The 25,448-nt window shown below is 41.5% G+C and overlaps 1 protein-coding gene and 1 long non-coding RNA gene across 5 annotated transcripts in view; one reads left to right on the top strand and one right to left on the bottom strand.

Moving 5' to 3' along the window:
* Positions 1-25,448, top strand: part of LOC113034360 (multiple epidermal growth factor-like domains protein 11) — a 265,441-nt gene that overhangs the window by 3,910 nt on the left and 236,083 nt on the right. The gene's annotated exons all lie outside the window — the stretch shown is intronic.
* LOC113034661 (uncharacterized) lies at positions 5,056-8,135 on the bottom strand. Its single transcript, XR_013906387.1, has 2 exons — positions 7,207-8,135; positions 5,056-6,956 (listed from the first exon to the last, which is right to left on the bottom strand). It is a non-coding gene; the product is annotated as an uncharacterized LOC113034661 (long non-coding RNA).

Genomic DNA, 25,448 nt, shown 5'->3' with positions numbered 1-25,448 from the left:
AAAAAGATAAATGGTTTGGGCAGGAAGAAAGTTCGAGTTTATGCACAAATGTCAAATTCAAAAGCTAGGCAGTGTTGTCCGTTTCTTTCATGCCAGCAAAAAGCCAGTTTCCTGTTACTTTATTTTGTATACTAACATTATTAGTATGACCAGATAAATCAGCGAGATTATTGGTGGGATGCTGCCATGTCCCTGAATTACTGTTGTGTATTTACTAGGTAATAAATTTGGCAGCAGGAGGCTGTTAAATGCTGACTTTCACCTAAGAGCTGCTGGTGGTTGGCATCTGATGTGATCTCTCCATCTTACTGTGGACAGACCATGATACTGTGCTGCAGCAGCTGATTTTCCAGTTTGCTGACCCCTTTCTCTAGGGAATCCTACATATTCTGTCAGATCAATACATGTAATCAGTGCTGATAAATGGGAGAACGCTAGCTGTTGTTCCTCAAGGACATGTCATATTGGACTTCCAGCTCTTGTGGCCTGAGCTTCTTATGCTGGTTATTAGAAAAAAGATGCAGGAAAATGTAATAGCAAGTAGTGTTATATATGGTATTAGAATAACTGGTTGATTGCTAAAAGGTTTGTGTGTGGGTGTAGGGGGACGCTATGAATTATGGAGAGAATTTGTCTAAGAGTTTGAGCTCTGTTCTCTCAGGATGAGGCAACGGCAAAACATCAGCCATGCAATTCAAATAGCTCATAAGGTGGAGGTAAAAAGGAGAGACCATTAAGGCCAGCAGCCCATCGGCTCTCAGCGTCCTATTCATCGTGCAACAAAGGCCGAGCAAGCAGGAAGAAAAGCAACATGAAACATTTTTAAGTGGTTCTGCCTAGTGGGCACTTTAGAGTGGACAGGAGGGAGGGCGATGAGGCTGGCCATTACAAAGCATCATGAATTCTGTCCTTAGGGCAAATGCACGAGTAACACATTATAGACAAAACAGATGGAGGGCTCCCACGTGAAGGGAGAGAAAGAGAGCAGCGTCGTACGAGTGCAGGACAGGATAGGTCGCTAAGGTTTCAGGGGTTGCTGTGACCTGGCAAATTGACACATGCTTTGAAAAATGGAACCAGTGTGTAGTTTGTGTTAGCTGAGGGCATGCAAAGGCTTTCTTGGAGAGGAGGCTCTTTTCACCAGCTTGTGATGGAAGCCACGATAGATACAGCGCATCCCAAAAGTTTCCACAGTGCTTCACTTGTTCCAAATTTTAGTCGTGTTGCAGCCTCATTTCAAAATGGATTCAATTAATTTTTTTACCTCAAAATTCTACCGTGCAATGACAACGTGAGAAAGGTTTGCTTGAAATTTGTTCTAAAAAATAAAAATAATAGAAAGATGTGCAGCCTCTGTCACGACACTCAGGTGCATCCTGTTTCTGCTGATCTTTTGTGAGAGATTTTTACAACTTGATTGCACACGTCCTACTGCTGAAAATCATCTCCATACTGTGACACTTCAATGTGCCACTGACAGGTTTGCGTGTCACATAATGCTCAAGCCTTTTAATTCATCTGCAATTGTTTTAATTTTCCAATTATTTCTAATAAAGGTCTTTAAACCAAGTTTGAAGGCAGCTGTTGTCCTCACAGGTCAACCAGCACAAACATGATGTTACAGAGTAGGAATAAGATCGCTGTGAATATGAAGAATATAAATGAACTCAGTTTTGTCCCATGCAGCAGTTATACTGGTCCACACAACACTGATGGGGAACATTTCTTTCTACAGAACAATTTCCATTTGGTTCATTTATGTTCAGTTTGGTAATAAGTGACGTGTTAGACATATTACAGGATTATCTAAGCTTAGACGCAGCGCAGAAAGGTTTTTACAATCAAAGGCTTTAAAACTGATGTGCATGTGTCCTATTCTAGGAGCTATAAGTCTCTATTTTATCCAAAAGGCAGAAATTCAACCCCACGCCACTCTTGAAATAACAGATTGATCATTTGCATAGAGAGGCAGAAAGAGTTGTATAGAGAAACAATTTTTAAAAAAGTTCAGGAAGTAAATGATGGAAAAATAAAATAATAAAATAAAAATAGTTCAAACTAAATGGAAAAGTAATTAACTAATTTAAAAAGAAAATGCTTGGAGAAAATGTAATTACAAATATCATTTTCTGTCACATTTTTCCCTGAGATGGACTTGTGCCGTGTCCTGTCCTGCCACTTTGCAGAGCTATCAGCTCCAGTGGAAAGTGGTTAAGCAAGTGGGTGAATTTCTGTCACATTTATTTTTGACATTTTAGATTTGGTACATGGATTCGTTCTTTTAGGTCTTTCCAGACTGTATACTAGGGGACATGAAAATGAGGAAAAGACCAAAGAAAAAATGTAAACTGAACAAAATAAAGAAATGTGACCATTCAAGAAAAACGTTCATTAATGTTTTGTTATGGTAAACGGACTGATTCTTATATAGCTCTTCTACTCTCCCGGAGTGCTCAAAGTGCTCAACATGCCACATTCACAGTCTTCTGTGCTTTTAAGTACTTGCTAACTACCATTCACACACCGACGGATGCATCGGAGAGCAACTTGGGGTAACTAGCTTGCCCAAGGATATTTGGCATGCGGACCAGGGGGAGCTAAGACAGGGATCGAACCACCAACCTTCTGATCAGTAGATGACCTGCCCCGCCTCCTAAGCTACAGTTACAAGCTACATGTATAGATAAAAAAAAACACACACACAGCAAACACAAGACATCACCAAATTTAGTTTCACTTGTTTGTTTTTCCTTTTGCAGTTGTTGTTCTCAGTAGTTCTGCTGGCATGACATGGATTGTAAGCAGGCTTAGGATGGGCATTAACATGTAGCAATTACAAATATACTTTCTACTTTCAGTCTAAAATAATATGGTAGTTTGCTGATGGTTAGTCTCCATTTAGTCTCTATTTCAGGCAGTAGGATTTGGGGGGAATTTTTTGTTTTTTTTATAAAACCCTGGAGACAAACAATTAGAACAACTATGTTGCTGGTAATGAATATTGACCTTGTCTGGTCTGTGAGACAAGTAAGAGCAGAGTTCATGCTGTGACCCACTGGTACGCAGGGACTGAGGGGAGAAAGGGTTTTAATTCTGCTGTTGCATAATATACTATTTTGACTGTACATGTGGAGAGTACTGCTCAGTCACATTAGAGAGACCCTTAATTATCCTCTGCATCTTAGTGTGCAGTTACTTTTTCTGTGGATTTAGCATTCATAAGAAGTTGTCGACTTCAAGCTAAACAGCTTTGCCAGTTTCCGTCATCACAGACACTGGGTGCTGGAAGCATTATAGTGGATTATACTAAGTCCAGCAGAGCACAGCAAGACTTGCTCAATGTAAAGCAATCCTCTTCATTTTCTGACAGTCAACAGTCTCCGTGGGGGTTAGTTACTGGCCATTTTGTGGCAGCTGCTAACCAACAGAACAACATGCTCTGACATGAAACTTAATCAACAGCTAGGTCCATAAATATTTGGACAGAGAACAATTTTTTGTCATTTTGGTTCTGTACGTTACCACAATGAATTTTAAGTGAAACAACTCACATGCAGTTGAAGTGCAGGCTTTCAGCTTTATTCAGTGGGTTGAACAAAAAGATTGCATACATGTGAGTAACTAAAGTATTTTCATGAACACAACCCCTTCATTTCAGGGGCTCAAAAGTAACAGGACAAATTAACTAACTGAAAATAAAAGGTTCATTTCTAATAGTTGTTTGAAAAACCCCTTTGGTGGCAATGACAGCCTGAAGTCTTGAACTCATGGATGAACACAGATGCTGGTTTCCTCCTTTTTAATGCTGTCACAGGCCTTTGCTGCAGCAGCATTCAGTTGCTGGTTGTTTGTGGGTCTTTCTGTGCAAAGTTTAATCTTCAGCAAGTGAAATGCAGCTCAGTTGGGTTAAGATCAGGTTGTTTGCATCAATAAACTCCTGGGTTGCTTTGGCCGTATGTTGTGGCTTATTGTCCATCTGTATTATGAAACACTGCCTAATCAATCTGACTGCATTTAGCTGGATTTGAGCAGACAGTCTCTGAACACCTCAGAGTTCATGAGCTGTTCCACACCTTCTTCATACTTTTCTCTTGCCATCATTCTCGTAGAGGTTGATCTTGGTTTCATCTGACCAAAGAAAGTGGAAAGAAAGTTCTTGAGGCTGATGAGTGGCTTGCACCTTGCAGTGAACCCTCTATATTTACTTTCATGCGGTCTTCTCTTTATGGTAGACTTGGATATCTATATGTCTACCTCCTGGAGAGAGCTGCTCACTTGGTTGGAAATTATTCTGCGATCAGCCACCACTGTTGTCTTCTGTGGACAATAAAATCTTCAAAATGCTAGCACCACACCTCAAATCAACTCCAGGGTTTTTCTCTGCTTAATTGATAATGACATAACAAAAGACTAGCCCACACCTGCCTACGAAATAGCATGCAAGCACCACACAGAAAAGACCTGGCTAGGTGGTTGAATCAAACCCAGGACCTTCTTGCTTGTGAGGCAACAATGCTAATCACCGCACCACTGTGCTGCTCAATATTGATCGTTATTGATAACTTTAAAAAAAGTAATCTGAAAGTAACTAATTATCCTAGTTTCTTTGTTTAAAAAGAAAAAAGTAAACAGCCATAGCTTAGTTCATTCAGTACCCCCAACACTCTAAGAACTAAAACTGATAATTACTTAAATATTTTGGTGCAACACTTTTACACTCAAAAATAATGAGTAAATGCAAAAACAATCACATCTCTTAAATACACCTTATTAATTGAGTAAATCCAACTAAAATGGAATAAGTTGTTATGAACAATTAAAGATGTTACAGTAACATACAAAATTGAGTAAATACAATTGAAAATGTAAGTTAAAACAACAGTAACCAAAAGTTCAAACTACATAAAATATTAATTAGGAAATGCTGAAATGCTTGGCACATTTAACCTACACCATTACAATTATTTGTTTTTAAATAATGGTTCAATTGACTTAATATTTTTAAGTTAACTTAAGCAAAAACGTTAATTACAATTAAGTGTGTGTGTGTGTGTATACACACACACACACACACACACACACACACACACACACACACACACACACACACACACACACACACACACACAGGAAAAAAGAACCACGTCAGTTCAACATTGTTCACAATGATTTATTTTAAACAGCTTTTTTGTGAATCACACATTTAGCAGATTCCTTCTCTGAACACAGTGAGCTGAAATCTGTTCTACATTCAGTGGATAAAACTTGGATAAAATTTCAGTCACAACAGCCTTATATAATAAAATTGCATCCAAATTGGCATGCTTGATAAAACTGTAAAACTGGCATATTGATGCTAACAACAAGAAAAATGTACCTGCCATACAAAGAATAAAAGTGGCTCAAGTGAACACAGTGCTTTACCTTTTCAGAAAAGGTCAAATCATCTAACATCTGCAGGAAGCTCCTGAGGATGTTTTACCAGTCGGTGGTTGCTGGAGTACTTTTCTATGCTGTGGTGTGCTGGGGGAGCAGCACAGCAAAGAGGGACTCATGCAGGCTGGAGAAACTGATCAGGAGGGCTAGCTCTGTGGTCGGCATGAAGCTGGACACTCTGGTGACAGTGGCAGAGAAAAGGACACTAAAGAAACTGCTGGACATTATGAACAATGCTGGGCATCCTCTGCACACGGCCATAAACAACCAGAAGAGTCTGTTCAGTGACAGGTTGCTTCTCCCCAAGACAAGAACTAACAGACTTAAAAACTCCTTTGTCCCACACGCCATCAGACTGTTTAACTCCTCTCTGGAGGGGAGAGGGAGGGGAGACAGGAGGACAAAGGAGGGGGGAACAACTAAGCTGTAGTGCCTCTTCACCTCACTGTGCAATACCTTTTGTGCAATACTTTTTGTAAATAGTCAACAGTGCAATAGACTCAATACTTGAAATGTGCAATTCACTTGTATTTTTATTTTTTATTCCTATTTATTCTATTTATCCCCTTTGTATATTTTATTTATATTTGTTTCTGTATTTATATATATATATGTGTGTGTGTGTGTGTGTGTGTGTGTGTGTGTGTGTGTGTGTGTGTGTGTGTGTGTGTATATATATATAATATTCTGTAACTCTGTAACTTCTGTCGGTGCTGTGCTTTTTTGGAAATCTAATTTCCCAGAGGAACCCACCCGAGGGATTAATAAAGTTCTATCTAATCTAATCTAATCTAATCTAAATGACAAAAATAAAATTAAGATCCCAAAAAAATATAAATCCTGAAAAAAAAACAAAAAAACATTTGCACTGTGACATAGTTTTTGAACATCTTATTTTGAGTCCAAAAAATTGGGAAGATTATAACTAAAGAGTGACCAAAAAACATCCATAATTTAAATAAAAAGGTTTCAAAAAGGATTGCGCTAAAAAAAAAAAAAAAAAACATACAGAAGATACTCTCTTCTGTATGTTCACCTTAATGTGAATCTGGAAAGTTAATACAAAAACACAGTTTATGGTACAAACATTATTTATGAACAGGAATGTCAACACAATGTAATGCCGCAACTGAACCTTTTGATGAGCATTACATGTCACTTAACAAGTCTAACACTTTAAGAACAGCCCTGTGAAATTTTGTCTACAATGAACAGAGGTCATTTTTCAGTCTTTGAACCTTGACAGAAAGGTTTCCTGGATCCAGCTCCATGAACACTTTTTGAAATGCTTCAAATGTGCATTTGAAATTCTTGGGGTACTTCAGATCCAGAGCATAGCATAGTCCCAAAAGATAGCAACAGGCTTTGCTCAGATTCCCAAGTTTGCCCAGAACAGTAACGCCTTCAATAACAATACCCACATCAGTAGGTTCGCCTGACCTGTCTTGATTCTGCAGCAGGTAAATCTTCATCACCTCCTCAGCCAAAGCCTCTTCAACAAAGACAGCATCAGCACCGTCCTTTAAAAAGAGAAACAACTGTTTTAAGCTCACATATTTCCAAACATTGAAACAAAAAGTTTCATTTGTATGACATCACCGGTACTCATAATATGTGGACACTGTGCTCCAAAATCTTTGAGCAAATGCTATTCTTTTGTATGCTTTGAAGTGTTTTTTTTTTCTTTAGAACAGTATCTTAAAACTTTTCTATGATCTCACAAGCTAAAATAAACTACTAATATTCCTAAAACAGATTTATTGCACCAACCTCAAAGGTTTTGATTAAGGCACTTGGATCCTCTCCCAGATGGTCAATGAGACATCGTTTTTTCTCGATGGAATTTCCACTCTGTAAAACAGGAAGTCTCAACTGAGGCAAAATTTGCACATTTAAAACATGACTTACCATTTCTAGCTTAAACATAACTATTTTTTTTCTGTTGTTGACCTGTTTTCACACCCACCATCAAGGTAAGAACACCTGTGGAGCTAAAATATTGAACAGAAACCTAAGAAAAGCCGTTTTTAGTGGAAGGGCCTCTTCAATGCTGTGTTGGAACGTTTTTGTGGTTAGAAAATGCAATCTTCCTTACCTGAAGCAGAAGGTTTAACTGTGCCCTGTGGCGTTGTCCAGCAGCACCTTTCTTGGCTTGAAACAAGGACAGGAGTTTGGATGAATACAAGTCCAACGATGACATGAACTTTGGTTCAAGGTTCAGGGTCGTGATCCTATGAAACTCTGCACTGGCCTGGATGGGAGAGGACAAAAAACCAAGGACAAAAAAATCTGAAGGCCAAAATTCTGATTCAATCAAAAAAAAATCTTTAAGTGGAACTACCATTTTTTGCAACCTGGACCTTATTTTCTAACATGCAAAAGATTAATTTACTCATCCAGACATAAATCCATATAAGTGGAGTTGTTCAGTATGCAGACTAAACCCTCAACATAAAGTATTATCTTCCACTAAGCTTCTAAATTTTATGTTATGAATTGCTTGCACTATTTCCCTGTGAGATTGTATAATCTTGGAGGGAAGAGGCGGAGCCAGGTTGCCCTCTGAACCATCGTCTGCCAGGCAGCGATGCGAGAGGAACACACCGCTGAAGTGGCGCACATATTCAGAATCGCGTCAGCGGCTTTACAGAGAAAGCCTTTCAGCTCCTCTGGCAGCTCTGCTTCCTCCACCTTCCTGGAGATGACAAACGCAGTGTTGTTAGTCACTGCAGCTGACTGAACAGTGCATTGATGTGCGTGATCAGTGAACCTTGCTATCAGCTGGTCAAGCTTGGCGGGATGGGCCGGTCGCTGTCCAACGACCTTGGTCATTTTGGTGCCGAAAACTGAAGCGAGGCTCGGCTCTAGAGGGGGAACAGGCGGAAAACTCCAGTCTGTGAAGCCCTCTGTGAAGCCCTAGGTAGAGACCGGCGCTCTAATCTTCGCTGGCTCTGCTGCTGCCTCAGAGAGGTAGGTCATCACCGCCGGGAACTGAGGCCAGATGGGATCTGGGCAACGGAGCCATACCTTCCCTCCAGATCATCCGATGGGGGTGGAGCAGGCTGAGGGACGGGAAGTCCCTTCTCTCCAGCTGCCTCCTGGATGATGCCAGGCAGATCCAGGAGCAGCGCACCAACAACTGGGAGCGGCATCCTCGCCGACATGTGAAGGCCAGGGGTGGATGAGCGTCCGCTCATCCGCCTCCCTTCTGTCGCCAGGCTGCCCAGCTCGGAGGCAGTGGAGCTGCCACCACTGCCGTTTTCCTCACGGTGGGTGGAATCATCCAATTCCGGCCCACTATCGAAGAACTCGATGGCTTCTTCCAGCGAGTACCTCTCTCTTAGCGGGAACGCCTCCTCAGCATCAGCCTTGAAAAAGGCTGACCTCCGCTGCTTTTCCTCTGGCGGGAGGAGCTAACAGGAACAGCAATAGGATTAAGGTGTGAGGGTGAGGTCCGCATGGTGAGGACCGAGGCAGCCCACGCAGACGGCATGTCGGTCATACGATATGATGTAGCCGGTCTGGCAGGATGGACACAGACGGATGGTCTCGCTGGACATCTTCTGGCTGGCTGAAGAAAAACGGTAGAGCCGATTTCCTGGTCTCACCGTAACTTATACTAGACCAGGGTGAGGCCCGCACAGCAGGTGGGCGTGGACTAAAATGCTTCAGTGCTGCGCGCACAAGGGGAATACCCACTTAAAGGGCTGCGCCTATACTCATAGAATCTGGGGTTACAATACTTAACCAACGTTTCATAAAAATATTAAATTACTCTTCACTCTTTACTCTTCAGTAAAATCTAGTCTGTCGTTATGTGCTCCAGAGTTAGATAAGTGAGACAAAGGCACTTTGCAATCAGCCCAGTCATTCTTCAATCAGGTTACATTAGCTTAGCCTAAAACAAGTTAAGTGAACGGAAATTACTAGCATTCATTGTTCCCTAGGCTTGGGAATGGTTTTGATTAGAACCATTCTGGTTTTGATTCAGATTCCTCATTCCTCATTCAGTTAAAAGAGCAAGGACAATTCAAATGAAGACAGGGTATGGAATAGCCATGACCAAATGTACCATGTTTCACTCGATAATGTTTGAGTAGTGACACTTTTGATGACTCCTCATGTTTGCAAAGTTTACACTGCCATCTCATCACCTGTGACCTAAAAAATTGTGAGAAAATATGTCTCACAGTATGAAGATGACAGAATGGTGTATAACCATATTTACACAGTTTTTGTATGATTAACTGATTGAATAACCAATACTCACTACCAATTCAGGTGGAGGATACAACCTACAAATAAGTCAACATGGAACAAAGTACAATACTTAACCACATTGAAATAATCTGAATCACATCACCATGCTGTATAAATAAAAAGATAGTATGGTGACACTAGATGACAGACCATGAACTCATCAATTTATTTACCGAACTGAAAAATTCTCAAAATTTAGATTTGGCATTTGTATGACCCACCACAAAACCAGTATAAATATTTAGGTGGTATCACCATCCACTACTCAGCTTGTATAAAACAATATCATATCCTTCCAAAATTTAACACATCAAGTCCTCTGAGTAAAATTACCTGCTTTACTTTGTAGTTGATGCAGATTTTTTTCTCCTGGTGGTGAAGATGGTGCTGAAAAAATACAAATCAAAACTTTATCATTACAAAACATGTCACTGAGTAATCTGCCATAACATCAATCTCTTATAAGAAATTTTAGCTTGGATTGAAATAAACATTTATTTATGTAAATTGGGAGTAACTATACTGGAAATGATGGTACTTTTGGCTTGACCCAAAGGACCAAAGCTTTTTTTTTTCATTATTTTCTGGGATCTGAAAGGAAGTAGGGCCCAGAGTCTAAATTTACTTAAGGCCCCATAGTACTTTGGACCGGCCCTGGATGAGGTAATCTGCTGACCCGGGCGGTCCTCTCAGCGTTCTCTCAAAAACTGGCCCTGTTCAGGACAAAGCTGAAAGCAGCGTCTTATATGCTCTGAAAGACCCCACATAGAACTAGAAAGCTAAGCAGCATGGTTGCTGCTATGAACTGTTCCGCGGGCAGGTCTTCTTAGTTACCAAAGCCATTGATGACGTCTGTTCATCTCCTGAACAACCTGACAGAGTGAGTCAGGCCGCGTGACTACCGCAGCTCCCGCACCGCGACTCAACAGGGCCATTTTCTAGAAATGTCTGAGCACACCTGCTTTCACGTGGTTCCTAAAATGCCCCCGATTAAACGGTCAGGTCGCTGGTACCGGGACATTCCGGTCAACTTACCAGGAACGCAGATAGCGACTCAGAACGTAAAAGGATAAAAGGGCGCGGTTTCCCGCCGCCTTGACTGGAAGACGGGTTGAAAACTTAAATTAACGTGCACAAACACGCTGCGAAAAGTGAGCCACCATGACAAACGCTTTCTTCAGAACATGTTATAAAAGAACGGTGTGGATAAAGACAGCTAATGTAAGAATTGGTCACTTACCTGAAAACGTTACCAAGTCTGCAGTGGATGTGTGTCTGTCTCGTTCAACGTGCAGAAAATCTCCCATGAGGCCATGCTCCTCGCGCGCGGTACATGCCAAAGGTCATTAGTCTTACTCAAAGTTTTAAGTTAGTATTGGGGGACAAAATTATATTGATTTTGAACCATTAATAATTAAAGTTAAAGACAATGATAAGTATGAATACCAGTGTCTCAGTTATTTTGAGTACTTTCTATGAGATATATTGAGTAGATTTAAATAATGCACCCTGTGTTTCAAATACAGAATTTTTTCTTTTAAATAAACTTGAACAAAAGAGCTCAGTTCAACTCAAAAACTGGTGTTGAACATTTAAGCATTCTTTTCAGTATTTTCAACTCAAGATAACACTTTTGTGATTTTCAAAGATTTAATCAAGGTCATCTAACTTAGAATTATAATGATATTTACTAAGCCCCTGAATAATTTTTTAGGGTGAATGTTGATATGCACACCTTTTCATAATGAAAGCCACTTTTGAACGTGTTGCTCCTCCTTTGGCCTGGATGACTCTGATCAGCCGTCTAACCGAGCCATGAAAGTGTGCTGGAAGAAAAAATCATCTGAACAAAAAAAATATTTTAAAATACATTTACTGGTTACAAAGAAATTCATTTAAAAATGGCCTGTAATTGTATAGCGCTTTACTTGGTCCTAAGGACCCCAAAGCGCTTTACACAACCAGTCATCCACACATTCACACACTGGTGATGGCAGCTACGTTGTAGCCACAGCCACCCTGGGGCGCACTGACAGAGGCGAGGCTGCCGGACACTGGCGCCACCGGGCCCTCTGACCACCACCAGTAGGCAACGGGTGAAGCGTCTTGCCCAAGGACACAACGACCGAGACTGTCCAAGCCGGGGCTCGAACCGGCAACCTTCTGATTACAAGGCGAACGCCCAACTCTTGAGCCACAATCAGTAAATACTCACCAATCATTCACAAAAATGAAAAAACATTGACATTTAACTTCAATCTGCATTACTACCTCTTCCTGTTGGAACAGTGCAGACCACCTTAAAATCCTCTATGCCAGGTTCTTCATTCACCACCTCCTGACGCCTGTAGGCAAATGTACGAGCCATTTTTGTCTCCAGTGTCATTGTTTCTCCTTTTGATTGCTGTCAGCAGTTCAAGTCTCCTTTTCCATTCCTTCTTGTGTTTCTCCCAAAGGAAAGGATGGATAAAAGTTTGCTTCAGCTCTTCTTGTCTGTGAAGGTTCTCAGTCATCCAGGTCATCGTAGTCAAAGGAGCTTGCAAAGAAAAGCGTCTGGACTTCTTTAAGTTACTTGAAGACGTTTCACCTCTCATCCGAGAAGCTTCTTCAGTTCTAAGGTCAAATGGTGGAGAGTCCCAGATATAAACCCAGTGTGAGTTTCCCCCCACAGAGGGACAAAAGGACCCCCTGATGATCCTCTAATCGCCTGAGCCAAGGTGTGAAACTGGGTGTGGGTCCCCCAGTTTCACACCTTGGCTCAGGTGATTAGAGGATCATCAGCTCTTCTTGGTTTCTTTATTTTTGCTGCAGGAAAAACAGAAGCTCTAGCTTTGGATTTAACCGAGTTCACAGACTCTGGACATCCCTGTGATTTCAGCAGTCCTGTAGTTTCCCATTTTGTACTTCAGCCTCTGTTTCCACGCAGTCTAATTGTTTTTTTTTACTAATCCCAGACTTAAATGCATTACAAGTGTCAGAATTTTTTCTGTATTTATCACTTTTGTGTTTTCATAAATATTTGTTTTATAAGCACAGTCCTTGAATACACATGTGACAGTTTCCTTATTCTTCAGATGTTGAAATATATGTTGAAAGAAATTCTCTCTCATTGGAAAGTTGATTATAATCACAAAGGGAGCATGTGACTCTGGTTAGGCCTTTGGTAACTGGTTGTTGGATTGGATGATTTCTTGATAAATGGCTCAGTAAGACATTCCAGGTCTTGAATCAAGATGCACAACTTAAAGTGCATGGATACGAATGGCCCCGTCCATTATGTCTGTGATTTAGTTTGTTCTGCTCGAGCAATTCAGATCTCCCGGAAAACCTCTTGCAGTCTGTGTATCTCCACATGAAGTGCAACACTAGGAGGATAAGAGAGGGACTTTGTTACCTGTATGTTGATGAATTTGAACGCATCCTGGGAAAAATACAATCATGAAACAAATACAGAGAATACTGTGACAATCCTAGAACCATGAAACATTTAAGACGTGTGTCTTCAGGCTTGTTTATATATATAGCTTCAGAATGCATTTTTACCACAACTATTTCATTATTTAATACCCTAGTCAAAAGTTTTATGCTCGGTAATTTTAAAAAAAGCTATCAGAATGACTAATTTTAAATCAATGTCTTATATTATTCCTATTGCAGGTGATTGTTTTACATATGTGCACTCATTTGATGGTCAGAAAGGACCATAAAATGAGATTTAGGAGGTAAAACAAACACTCATTGGACATTAATCCATTCCCCACCACATAATCTGAGGTTGGGTTGCGAGGACAGCAGGCTAAGCAGAGAGGCCTGTACTTCCCTCTTGCCAGCCACCTCCCTACCTGGAGGAATCCTGAAGAGTTCCCAGGCGTGGCCTCAATTTGCATTTTAAAAATTTCTTTCTAAATTATTGGTAGATAAGCCTCACAATGTTACGCTATTCCTTTATAAAGCAAACATGGCTCACCTTAGATTGTTTGATGAAGAGAAGGGAAGAGAGGGGGAGGGTACATATCCATATTTTTATATCTATGTATCAAAACAAAGCTGACACTTGTGAGACTTCGTCAGAGGTGTGAGCATCACAGCAGATGCCGTTTTGCTAAAGTAACTGAGCATGAAACAGAGAAAAACATGAAGGAGATTTTCCTGGCCTGGCTTTTTATAGTAGATGATCCATGAATCAACACATGAACATTACCTGATGCTGCCGAAGCGAAGCAGAGCAAAATTACAGAGGTTTCGAACGATCTGCGCTGTGTTTACGTCTTTGTGTGGAATCCACTTACCTGCTCTCATTTGCTGTTTTAGCTGTTGGGCGGTTGTTGAAATAGTTTTGTGAGCTTTAACCTGAGATTCTGTTGTTTCTGGCAAAATACCTTTATATTTAAAGATCAATCCGGGATTTAATGAATCAATATCGTATTATTCAAACTACAATTGATTAGAATTGGGAAATCCAGTCTTTTTTTTAAACCCACCCCTACTGAGCTACTAGTTGTCAGCCTAGATGCTGGGTATCGAAGTTTCCAGAGTTCCCACATCCGATGTGACTCCCTCCGCTGGAGTTACTTCCAACAGCACCCGGTTCTTATCTCGTGTCCACTTATGTCTTCTTGTTCCAGTAGCCCACTCCTCATCAGAGTGTCCTGGTTCCTCAACACCTGACGCGGACCTTGTTAATCTGGATGTTAAGATCATGACAATAGTAGCTCTGAAAGCAGGAGTAACTTTAAAAATCGAACCATTTCTAAATTGTGTTTCAGCTCATTTCACTAAATATATTTGTTAGTAAATACGTTGTTGCGTAGTTGTTGTGTTTGAGGTGTCTGGAGCTTAATGGCTGGATCATGAACCATAATGATCTCAGTTCAGATCTGCCATTATAGCCTGTTTTGTGGCTTTTCTTTATCTCTGCTCCCCAATGTCTTTTTAAAAAAAATTGTAATTATCCAGTGAAAGCATCATGCGTTCTGCTTTATGTAGATGATAGTTGATCATTAGCCGGGGTCACTTTGGACAGCACTCTAAAAAGAGCATCTCCTTAATTTACATTTAAATCATGTAATGCAGTTTTCATGAAGAATTTCTCAACACAGTAGTTGCCATTAATGAATAAAGGAACGTACCGATTACTATGTGCTGTGGTGCTTTGAAAGCACCTTGATATTATTTATAAAGTGAATATCTGACAGAACTTTGTTGATATATTTGCTTTCTTTTGCTTTAATGTTAGCAGCAGGGGTGCCAAAACATACTAATTATGACTGACAATCTTCAGAGGTTTAAAATGCTTGTGGGTCTGCAAACATAGATGTGCAATCATTTAATAAGGATGGTGATAACGTCCTGGCAGCATTAAAGGGTTTGCTTAGATTAAGTTACAGATTAATGGTTTTCTTTGAACGTAAGATCTAATTTGTGCAATTAGCTTGTTGTACTTTTGAAAAGACGATTGTAATACTACGAAACCATAAACATTTTATATTATAAATATATTATATAACATATAAACTTGCTTTTATTAAAACCTGAGAATAGTAGTCATGTGTCTGTTAGGTCATCAGGAATCGACAGGATTTACAGTTCCTGTCACCAAAGCAGAGCCTCCTCCATTCCCCATAAAGGACAATGTTAAAACATCTCCCAAATTTCAGCTGAAAACCAAAGTGGCAGGCTGTCATTACACTGTCACCACGTCCATATAATAAACTCTGTTAACATGAAAGTTGAGTATTTTGGGGACTGGAAGTTGCCGTTGTTCACGGTGAAAGATTTTTTTCGATATGACTTATGGATTCACATTGAGCTTCTTTCAGGTCTTTTTCTCTCGTACTGCATTTATCTGAGCACTTTTTTCCCCCGGTTCCGGGTCGCTAACTTTAGTCTTTAATCCTAACTTTAATGCTCTTTTCGTTGTTGTATTTCGCCGTCTACTCGGTATACAGTGGGGCAAAAAAGTATTTAGTCAGCCACCGATTGTGTAAGTTCCCCCACCTAAAATGATGACAGAGGTCAGTAATTTGCACCAGAGGTACACTTCAACTGTGAGAGACAGAATGTGAAAAAAAATCCATGAATCCACATGGTAGGATTTGTAAAGAATTTATTCGTAAATCAGGGTGGAAAATAAGTATTTGGTCAATAACAAAAATACAACTCAATACTTTGTAACATAACCTTTGTTGGCAATAACAGAGGTCAAACGTTTACTATAGGTCTTTACCAGGTTTGCACACACAGTAGCTGGTATTTTGGCCCATTCCTCCATGCAGATCTTCTCGAGAGCAGTGATGTTTTGGGGCTGTCGCCGAGCAACACGGACTTTCAACTCCCGCCACAGATTTTCTATGGGGTTGAGGTCTGGAGACTGGCTAGGCCACTCCAGGACTTTCAAATGCTTCTTACGGAGCCACTCCTTTGTTGCCCGGGCGGTGTGTTTTGGATCATTGTCATGTTGGAAGACCCAGCCTCATTTCATCTTCAAAGTTCTCACTGATGGAAGGAGGTTTTGGCTCAAAATCTCACGATACATGGCCCCATTCATTCTGTCCTTAACACGGATCAGTCGTCCTGTCCCCTTGGCAGAAAAACAGCCCCATAGCATGATGTTTCCACCCCCATGCTTCACAGTAGGTATGGTGTTCTTGGGATGCAACTCAGTATTCTTCTTCCTCCAAACACGACGAGTTGAGTTTATACCAAAAAGTTCTACTTTGGTTTCATCTGACCACATGACATTCTCCCAATCCTCTGCTGTATCATCCATGTGCTCTCTGGCAAACTTCAGACGGGCCTGGACATGCACTGGCTTCAGCAGCGGAACACGTCTGGCACTGCGGGATTTGATTCCCTGCCGTTGTAGTGTGTTACTGATGGTGACCTTTGTTACTTTGGTCCCAGCTCTCTGCAGGTCATTCACCAGGTCCCCCCGTGTGGTTCTGGGATCTTTGCTCACCGTTCTCATGATCATTTTGACCCCACGGGATGAGATCTTGCGTGGAGCCCCAGATCGAGGGAGATTATCAGTGGTCTTGTATGTCTTCCATTTTCTGATGATTGCTCCCACAGTTGATTTTTTCACACCAAGCTGCTTGCCTATTGTAGATTCACTCTTCCCAGTCTGGTGCAGGTCTACAATACTTTTCCTGGTGTCCTTCGAAAGCTCTTTGGTCTTGGCCATGGCGGAGTTTGGAGTCTGACTGTTTGAGGCTGTGGACAGGTGTCTTTTATACAGATGATGAGTTCAAACAGGTGCCATTCATACAGGTAACGAGTGGGGGACAGAAAAGCTTCTTACAGAAGACGTTACAGGTCTGTGAGAGCCAGAGATTTTCCTTGTTTGAGGTGACCAAATACTTATTTTCCACCCTGATTTACGAATAAACTCTTTACAAATCCTACCATGTGGATTCATGGATTTTTTTTTCACATTCTGTCTCTCACAGTTGAAGTGTACCTCTGGTGCAAATTACTGACCTCTGTCATCATTTTAAGTGGGGGAACTTGCACAATCGGTGGCTGACTAAATACTTTTTTGCCCCACTGTATTTGTATTCTTTTCTTTTTCCTCATTTTTGTGACTTTTCGGACTTGTTTTCAACACTCGACATGACCCCAAGGCTCACCTACACCAGGGACTCCCTCATCCAGCTGCAGCCACAGCAGCAGCCCAGCCTCCGGCTTTTCCGCTCCGACACGGAAATCAAAAAACTCACAATAACAAGGTAACCAGGAGGGGATTAAAGAAGAGTGGGGTGAGAGCCAGAGTAAAGAGGGAGACACACAAACAACGAGCGCTCCCATCCATTTTCCTCGCTAATGTGCGGTCTCTCCGCTCCAAGCTGGACCAGCTGCAAGCCTGCGTCAATCACCTGCATGAGTACAGAACTGCCGCCGTTCTGGCATTCACGGAATCGTGGTTAAACAACAGCGACGACGACAGCGCGCTGCACATTGATGGCTTTTCACCACCTCTTCGTCTGGACAGAGACTGCGAACGCACCGGGAAGCAACATGGCGGCGGCGTGTCTGTATGTAAACAACAGCTGGTGCTCTACAGTCACTGTGAGGCTGTGCACGACAGACATCGAGCTCCTGGCTGTTTCCCTGCGCCCCTACTACCTCCCCAGAGATTTCCCACAGCTTTTCATCATCTTGGTTTACATCCGTTCAAAGCCACTGACTGGGACAGCCTTCTGTCTCCTTCTGATGACATTGACGAACAAGTCAACACGGTGACATCATACATCTCCTTCTGTGTTGACAACATTATCCCCTCAAAAGCAGTCTCCATCTACCCCAACAACAAACCCTGCATCACCAAGGAACTCAAGGAAATCCTTAATAAAAAAAAGAGGATTTTCTTCACCGGCTCTGCTCTGGACAAAAAGGAGGTCAACAGGGAGGTGAAGAGGGCCATAAAAACTGCTAAACTGGAGTATACCACAGGGGACCTCCACTCAGCCTGGCAGGGCCTCAAAACCATGGCCTCTGTGAATACTGCGGTCACCACCCCCAGAACCATCCAGGTGGAGGGCAGCAACCCCTCCTCCCTCCCTGACGACCTCAACGCGTTCTACACCAGGTTTGAGACAGACAACATGGCCCAGCTTGAGGAGTCCAGATCCTCACTGAAACCTGGCAGCTCTGCACTCACCTTCAGGACGGAGAACGTGCTGAGAGCCCTCAGGAGGACCAGGGAGAGGAGCTCACCCGGCCTTGACAACATCAGCAGTCGAGTTCTGAGGCCCTGTGCAGGGCAACTAGGAAGTGTGTTCCGACTCTATTTCAACACTCAATCGACAGTCACACCGTCCCCCAGCTGTGGAAACACTCCACAGTTATCCCCATCCCCAAAAGAAACAACACAAAGTCTCTGAATGTGTTAGGTGCGGCTGTGTGCAGACAGGAAAAGGACCCAAGGTGCAGACTCCAGAGACAGATGTAAACTCAAAAACCGTTTTAATGTTAAACTCAAATATAACATAACTGGAAACGATCAAAAAATAAACTAATACCGGAGGACAGACAGAACACACAGCTTGGTAAACGGTAGATCGCGACACAGACACAGAGAAACACTGGGCTTAAATACACAGAGGGAGCAATCAGGGAATGAGTAACAGGAGGGAAACACAGCTGGGGCAAATCAGAACTGACGAGACCAAAGAAGCGTAAACTGAACACACTGAGAAAAGACGGAGACCTTCAAAGTAAAACAGGAAACACATAACACAGACTGAACAAAGACACAGACTCACATGCAGGCACTACAGAGGGAACAGAGACGTGGGAACAGGGCAGACACAAACACTGACTGAACACGGGGATATAGGAACTTAAGATACACATAGACGCGAACTAGACAAGGGGATGCAGGTGATAGGGGAGACAGAGCAACTAAAGAAGACAGAGACCTAAGCCATAAGACAGAACTCAAAGAAACCAAAAACTAGACAGTATAAATAATATCATAAACTCAAAAACCCTGGGTCGACGACCCAGGCATCCTAACAGAATGATCTTCGTCCTGTGGCCCTCACCTCCCTGGTGATGAAGGCCATGGAGAAGATCATAAAACAGTACATCGTAAGAGCAACTGACCCCCTGATGGACCCACTCCAGTGTGCTTACCGTGCACGCAGACGTGTCGATGATGCAAAAATCTTCATCTTGGACTCCATCTACAAACATCTGGAGCTCCCTGACTTCTCCACCAGACTTCTGTTTGCTGATTTCTCACCAGCGTTCAACACTCTGCAGCCTCATATCCCGGCCTCTAAACTTTCCACCCAATTTCACCTGATGATCAGCCTGTGGATATTGGACTTTTTGGCCAACAGGATTCAGAAAGTTCGGGTCAACAACTCTCTCTCCGGTCTCTGTTCCACCTCCACTGGCTCCCCCAGGGCTGTGTGCTCTCCCCCCTGCTCTTCATCCTCTACACCAATGACTGCAGATCCACACAGCCCAACTGTCACCTGGTGAAATATGCTGACGACACAGTTCTCCTGTCACTGCTGTCAGGCCCCTCACAACATCACGGGCCCGCTCTGCAGGAGTTTGTAGAGTGGTGTGACAGCTCCAAACTTGAACTGAACGTGAGCAAAACCAAAGAGATGGTGGTGACCTTCTCCAGTAGGCAGAGAGATCTGGCTGCTTCAGTCACCACCACCATCCACGGGAAGCCAGTGGAGGTAGCTGAGGAGTACAAATACCTGGGAACCATCTTTGACAACCTCCTGCAATTCTCTGCCAACACTGAGGAGGTTCTCAGGAGGTGCCACCAACGGCTATACCTCCTTAGGAAACTCAACTCCTTTGGAGTCAGCACAGCCATCATGATGACTTTTTACTACGCCTTCCTGGAAAGCATCATGACCTTCTCCATCACCTGCACACTGCATCAGTGTGCTCTAAAATCATCGGCCTGCCTGTCAGAACTCTGGCACAGGTTTTCAGCCAACAGGCCCTCAGACAGGCAGCCGAAATCATCAACGACCCCTCTCACATTCTTCACTGCTGCATTTCCTGCAGGACTGACAGGAGGAGCGCCACCTTTGTCCCCAAAACCACTCTGCTTTTTAACTCCAGCCGATAAGAACATTTCCCACACCAGAATCACTCTTCTCTTCTTATACCACCGACACTTTATTCACCTTTCAGTCACTTTAATTTTAAAACTGTAATTTTAAAACTGTATATTCTGTGTATTTATTATCTCACTCTCATTGCCTGTTCTTATTGTCCTTATCTTCAACGTTATGCTGCTCTGTTGTTTGTTAAATGCCCTTTGGGGATAAATAAAGTCTTCTGATTCATTTTGATGAGCTTCAGCTCCAAGTTTTGCTTTTTTTTTGTCTAGAAGGAATTTCAGCAAATTAAGTTTAGATACTTATTTTAGGTACTTGGGCTTTATTGAGCACATTTTTAGTTTTTGGTACTCTTGCTTTTTTACATGTAAGCTGGCTGATATTTACGCATATTCAACAAGTTCACTTTTGAATATTTCACATATTTTTAAGCATTTCAGGCAAAATCTTCAAATTTTCACCTTCACATTCACGTTGCATTTTCACTAGGAAATGCTTACTCTAGTTCTTCTTATAATTTAATTTTGTCATGGTTAATGTTATCATTCTCATTCAGTTTTATCACTTTGGGTTTTTCTGTTCCTCTTGCATTTCCTCATATTTAGTCTCTAGTTCCTGTTTTATTTTGATAGTGTTTTACCTCTACTGTTTAGCTTTACTTCCTCCCTTGCCTCATTGTGTCGGTCATCAACGTCTGTATTAGTTTGCCCGCAGCAGTCTGCACTTCCCTCCTTAACTTGTGTGTTTAAGTAGCCTCAGGTTATCAGCGTTCTGTTGATGTGATGTCTGTTGTTTGTTGCTGGTACTTTAATTGTGTGTTTGGTTTTCTTTGGATTTGTTTTACCACCATTGAAGGTGAGCTCTTTGTTTATTCAGTCTGTCTTTAGAGTCTGCATTTGGGTCTTTATCCACCTGCACATAATGATAAAAGCTTCTTGAGGGAACTGTTGTTGTGATTTGGCTCTATATGAATAACATTGAATTGAATAATATGTGTATATATATATATGTATATATGTGTGTGTGTGTGTATGTATGTGTGTATATATATATATATATATATATATATATATATATATATATATATATATATATTAAATATATATAAAATTGTAGGTTGTGTATCCTTCAGGTGTTAATGGGGTTATTGAAAATGTGTATATGTGCGTATGTGTGTATATACGTAGGTATGGATAGATAGAAACATATATGTGTATATATTAAAAAAAAAAAAAAAAAAAAATTACACATAACATATAATGTAATTACAAGGAGGTATTTCTGTAGTCTATTGATACTAGATAGTGGAAAAGGGGTGGGATTAAATAAGCTTATGCTTCTTCCTGCTCCTTTTTGAACATGGACGTTATTTGGAGTTGTGGTTGCTCGTTTTCCTTTTGTTTGCTTTGTTCATTTGTCTCTTTTAATTCTATTTTTTTTTATACTTTTTCAACATGTTCAAAATAAAGATTCAATCAATCAATCAATCAATCAATAATAGAAATGCACAAATCTGAACATGTCTAAAGACTTAGGTGTTCAGAAATCCACTCCAAAGTAGCTGATGTGCTGGAAACAGCACAGCAAAGGCACAAGATGTATTTTAGCAACAGCAACACACCTGGAGAAATGTCTACAGATTTCTGTATCCGTATTTCTTGACCAAAACAAATAACAGTGATGTTGAAAGCAGCATTGTGTAATGTCTTAGTTTCCTACAGTTTTAATATATTTTTAATTGATTGTTGAAAACAACTGTCTTTAATTTATTAGACAGCAATTGCTTGAAAGAATTATCAGCGCTGCTTACTTTCCATCGCATTGCTGTCCTTTGAAACCTCAGCTGCATTTTCTATTCTATTCATTAGGTAGGAAATTAAATTGACCATAACCTTAGCTTAGGAAGGCCTTGTCAAGCTCCGCCACAATCCTGTCAGATGGCTCAGTTTATTCGTCTACATCCAATTACCAAATCTCATACAGAGTGAACTGGTTGATGTGGAAAAAAGAATGCTATCAATATTTTTAAGCCCAAAGACCACATCATCTCTGTTTTCTATGATGCATAATACAAAAATGTAGTTGCTTAGATTGTTCTTTATAAGCAGCTTGTTTCAGGAGAATTTAGTGAAACCATTGTATATGTTTCTTTTGGATGTTTAAAATAAGAATTTCCCTGGGTAACCTTGTCACTGAAGTTTTTATATTTCTTTGAAGTGGGTTATAAGAGTTTATGATCCACAGTTGATGTGTTACCTGCAGTAGATGACTGCAGGCCACACCCCAGATGATTATTAGCACCTACAGTACAATGCACTCAGAACATGTTGACCATATTAGCTGCTGTCAAACTGCTTTTTTCCAAAAACAAAGTGAAGGTATTGCACTATACTGTGTTACTGTGTAAATTTGGTGTTTTATTAGTTTAAAGCATTAAACAACCAATCCTTGTCCACCGTCAAACAAAACTCTTTGCCAAAGTCAAAAGCATTTGTTGCCGTGTGCAATTCTAACATTAACACAGACTTCAAGTTATTATTCTTGTTCAACTAGCACCCTGTCACTTGCATGAACACTATTGATTTATTTTACAGTTCAGGAATTAAAATATCAAAATAGAGAGTAAAAATGCCAACACGTTATCACTAATCAACAATAAACAAAATGTCCATGTTTTTGCAAATTTTATACAAAGAGGTTTTCCTGTTTGGCTTCTAATTTCATTACTTCATCATTTCTGTTCCCCTTTTTCTTGTTCTTGTTCTGTTTGTTCTGTTTTAGGCTTGAACAAGTGTATAAAAGTCAGGTACAATGTCTACTGGACAGGTGATTGTCACCGAGTCACTGAATCCAATGCAGTTGCTGAACTGATCATCAGTGTGTCCACCTCTATAATAGCAGAGGTTTTGTCAGCTTGCTGATCATAAGCATGCAAATGTTTAATGCAAAAATCTTCCCGAGGGTGGATGTCAGAGCAAATTCTCTCCAAGGTCAGACTGTCCAATGCTCAGACAAATTGCAAAAATCCCAAGAGCTACCTCTCAGAATCTACAGGCCTCAGTTGGCAAGTTAAATATGTCATGACCCTCCCACTCAAGAGAGCCATGGCCTGCTATTATTGACTGGCTGGTGTTTGATTTCAGCCAGGCACCCCTAATACTGCAAGGTCTGGAGCTGTCTCTGTTTGAAAGGTTCTGAATCCTATGAGTATTACCCAGCATATGGGCGCACAGGCTGCCTTGAACGACTAGCGGGTGGTGGGATCTAAGTCCGTACCCCCCTCTAGCGCGATTGACCCGGACACTTACTTCAGTAAGAATGGGGTTAGTTACCTGGCAACAGTAGGCACAAAAGGAGGACTCCAGGCCCGGACCTGCAATGATAGCAGCGCCTGCACACGGAATACTAGCACGGTCCCACTTAACTCCGTCGTCCTGTGCCTAACCAAATAACTCGGGTGCCCCTACTCCAAGGCAACCTGGGTCGGACAAAAGCATTCAACAACGACTTTTTAAACCACGTGGCTCTTTTTATTTATCTGGAGAGCCCTCAAAAAAACCAAACTTGGTTAACAATGTCCACAGGGCCCTGGAGAGCAAAGGGAAAACAGCAAGGAGCCTCCCCAGGACCAAAGAAATGAAAGAAATAAAATGAGGTAAAATAAATCGAAACAGACTGGTGAGACCCAGAGTTGGGAGTCCTCGACTCCACACAACCCACCCTAGTCACAGGAAAAACACTCACAACACAGCAGAACAGTAAAAGTTAACACAGCAAATATTCTGTCTAAAATGGTCGACACAGTCTCATCACATCATTTACAATGTCCGACACACCAAAGGAACATTTTCAGTCTTTACAGGTCGTCTTCTCTCCCACTGCGCATGTCCGTCTTCTTCACGCTACGTCACTCCCTCTTGGCTGCTTCAGGCTGTAAACAACCCCGTGACCGTTTTCTAAGGGTTGTAAATATGTGCCCTCACATATGCTTTAGCAAAAAGGAAAGTTTGAAGCCTAATCTTGAAAGTAGAGATAGTGTCTGTCTCCTGAATCCAAACTGGAAGCTGGTTCCACAGAAGAGGGGCCTGAAAACTGAAGGCTCTGCCTCCCATTCTACTTTTAAATACTCTAGGAACAACAAGTAGGCCTGCAGAGCGAGAGCGAAGTGCTCTAATAGCGTGATATGGTACTACAAGGTCATTAAGATAAGATGGGGCCTGATTATTTAAGACCTTGTATGTGAGGAGCAGGATTTTGAATTCAATTCTGGATTTAACAGGAAGCCAAAACAGGAGAAATCTGCTCTCTCTTTCTAGTCCCTGTCAGGACTCTTGCTGCAGCATTTTGGATCAGCTGAAGGCTTTTCAGTGAGTTTTTAGGACTTCCTGATAATAATGAATTACAGTAGTCCAGCCTGGAAGTAATAAATGCATGAACTAGTTTTTCAGCGTCACTCTGAGACAGGATGTTTCTAATTTTAGAGATGTTGCGCAAATGGAAGAACGCAGTCTTACATATTTGTTTAATATGTGCATTGAAGGACATGTCCTGGTCAAACATGACTCCAAGGTTCACAGTGTTACTGGAGGCCAAGGTAATGCCATCCAGAGTAAGAATCTGGTTAGATACCATATTTCTAAGCTTTTCAGGGCCGAGTACAATAACCTCAGTTTGATCTGAATTAAGAAGCAGAAAGTTAGCGGCCATCCAGGTCTTTATGTCTTTAAGACATTCCTGCAGTTTAACTAATTATGTGTGTTATCTGGCTTCATGGACAGATAGAGCTGGGTGTCATCTGCATAGCAGTGTAAATGTATGCTATGCCTTCTAATGATGCTGCCTAAGGGAAGCATGTATAATGTAAACAGAATTGGTCCTAGCACTGAACCCTGTGGAACTCCATAATTAACCTCAGTGTGTGAAGAGGACTCTCCATTTACATGCACAAACTGGAGTCTATTAGATAGATATGATACAAACCACTGCAGCACAGTACCTGTAATACCTACAGCATGTTCTAATCGCTCTAATAGGATATTATGGTCGACAGTATCGAACGCTGCACTGAGGTCTAGCAGGACAAGCACAGAGATGAGTCCACTGTCAGAGGCCATAAGAAGATCATTTGTAACCTTCACTAAAGCTGTTTCTGTGCTG

This window comes from Astatotilapia calliptera, chromosome 1 (assembly GCF_964374335.1).
Source record: "Astatotilapia calliptera chromosome 1, fAstCal68.1, whole genome shotgun sequence".
Taxonomy (NCBI): domain Eukaryota; kingdom Metazoa; phylum Chordata; class Actinopteri; order Cichliformes; family Cichlidae; genus Astatotilapia; species Astatotilapia calliptera.
The sequence above is the reverse complement of the archived record's forward strand: the minus strand, read 5'-3'. Positions and strand labels throughout refer to the sequence as shown.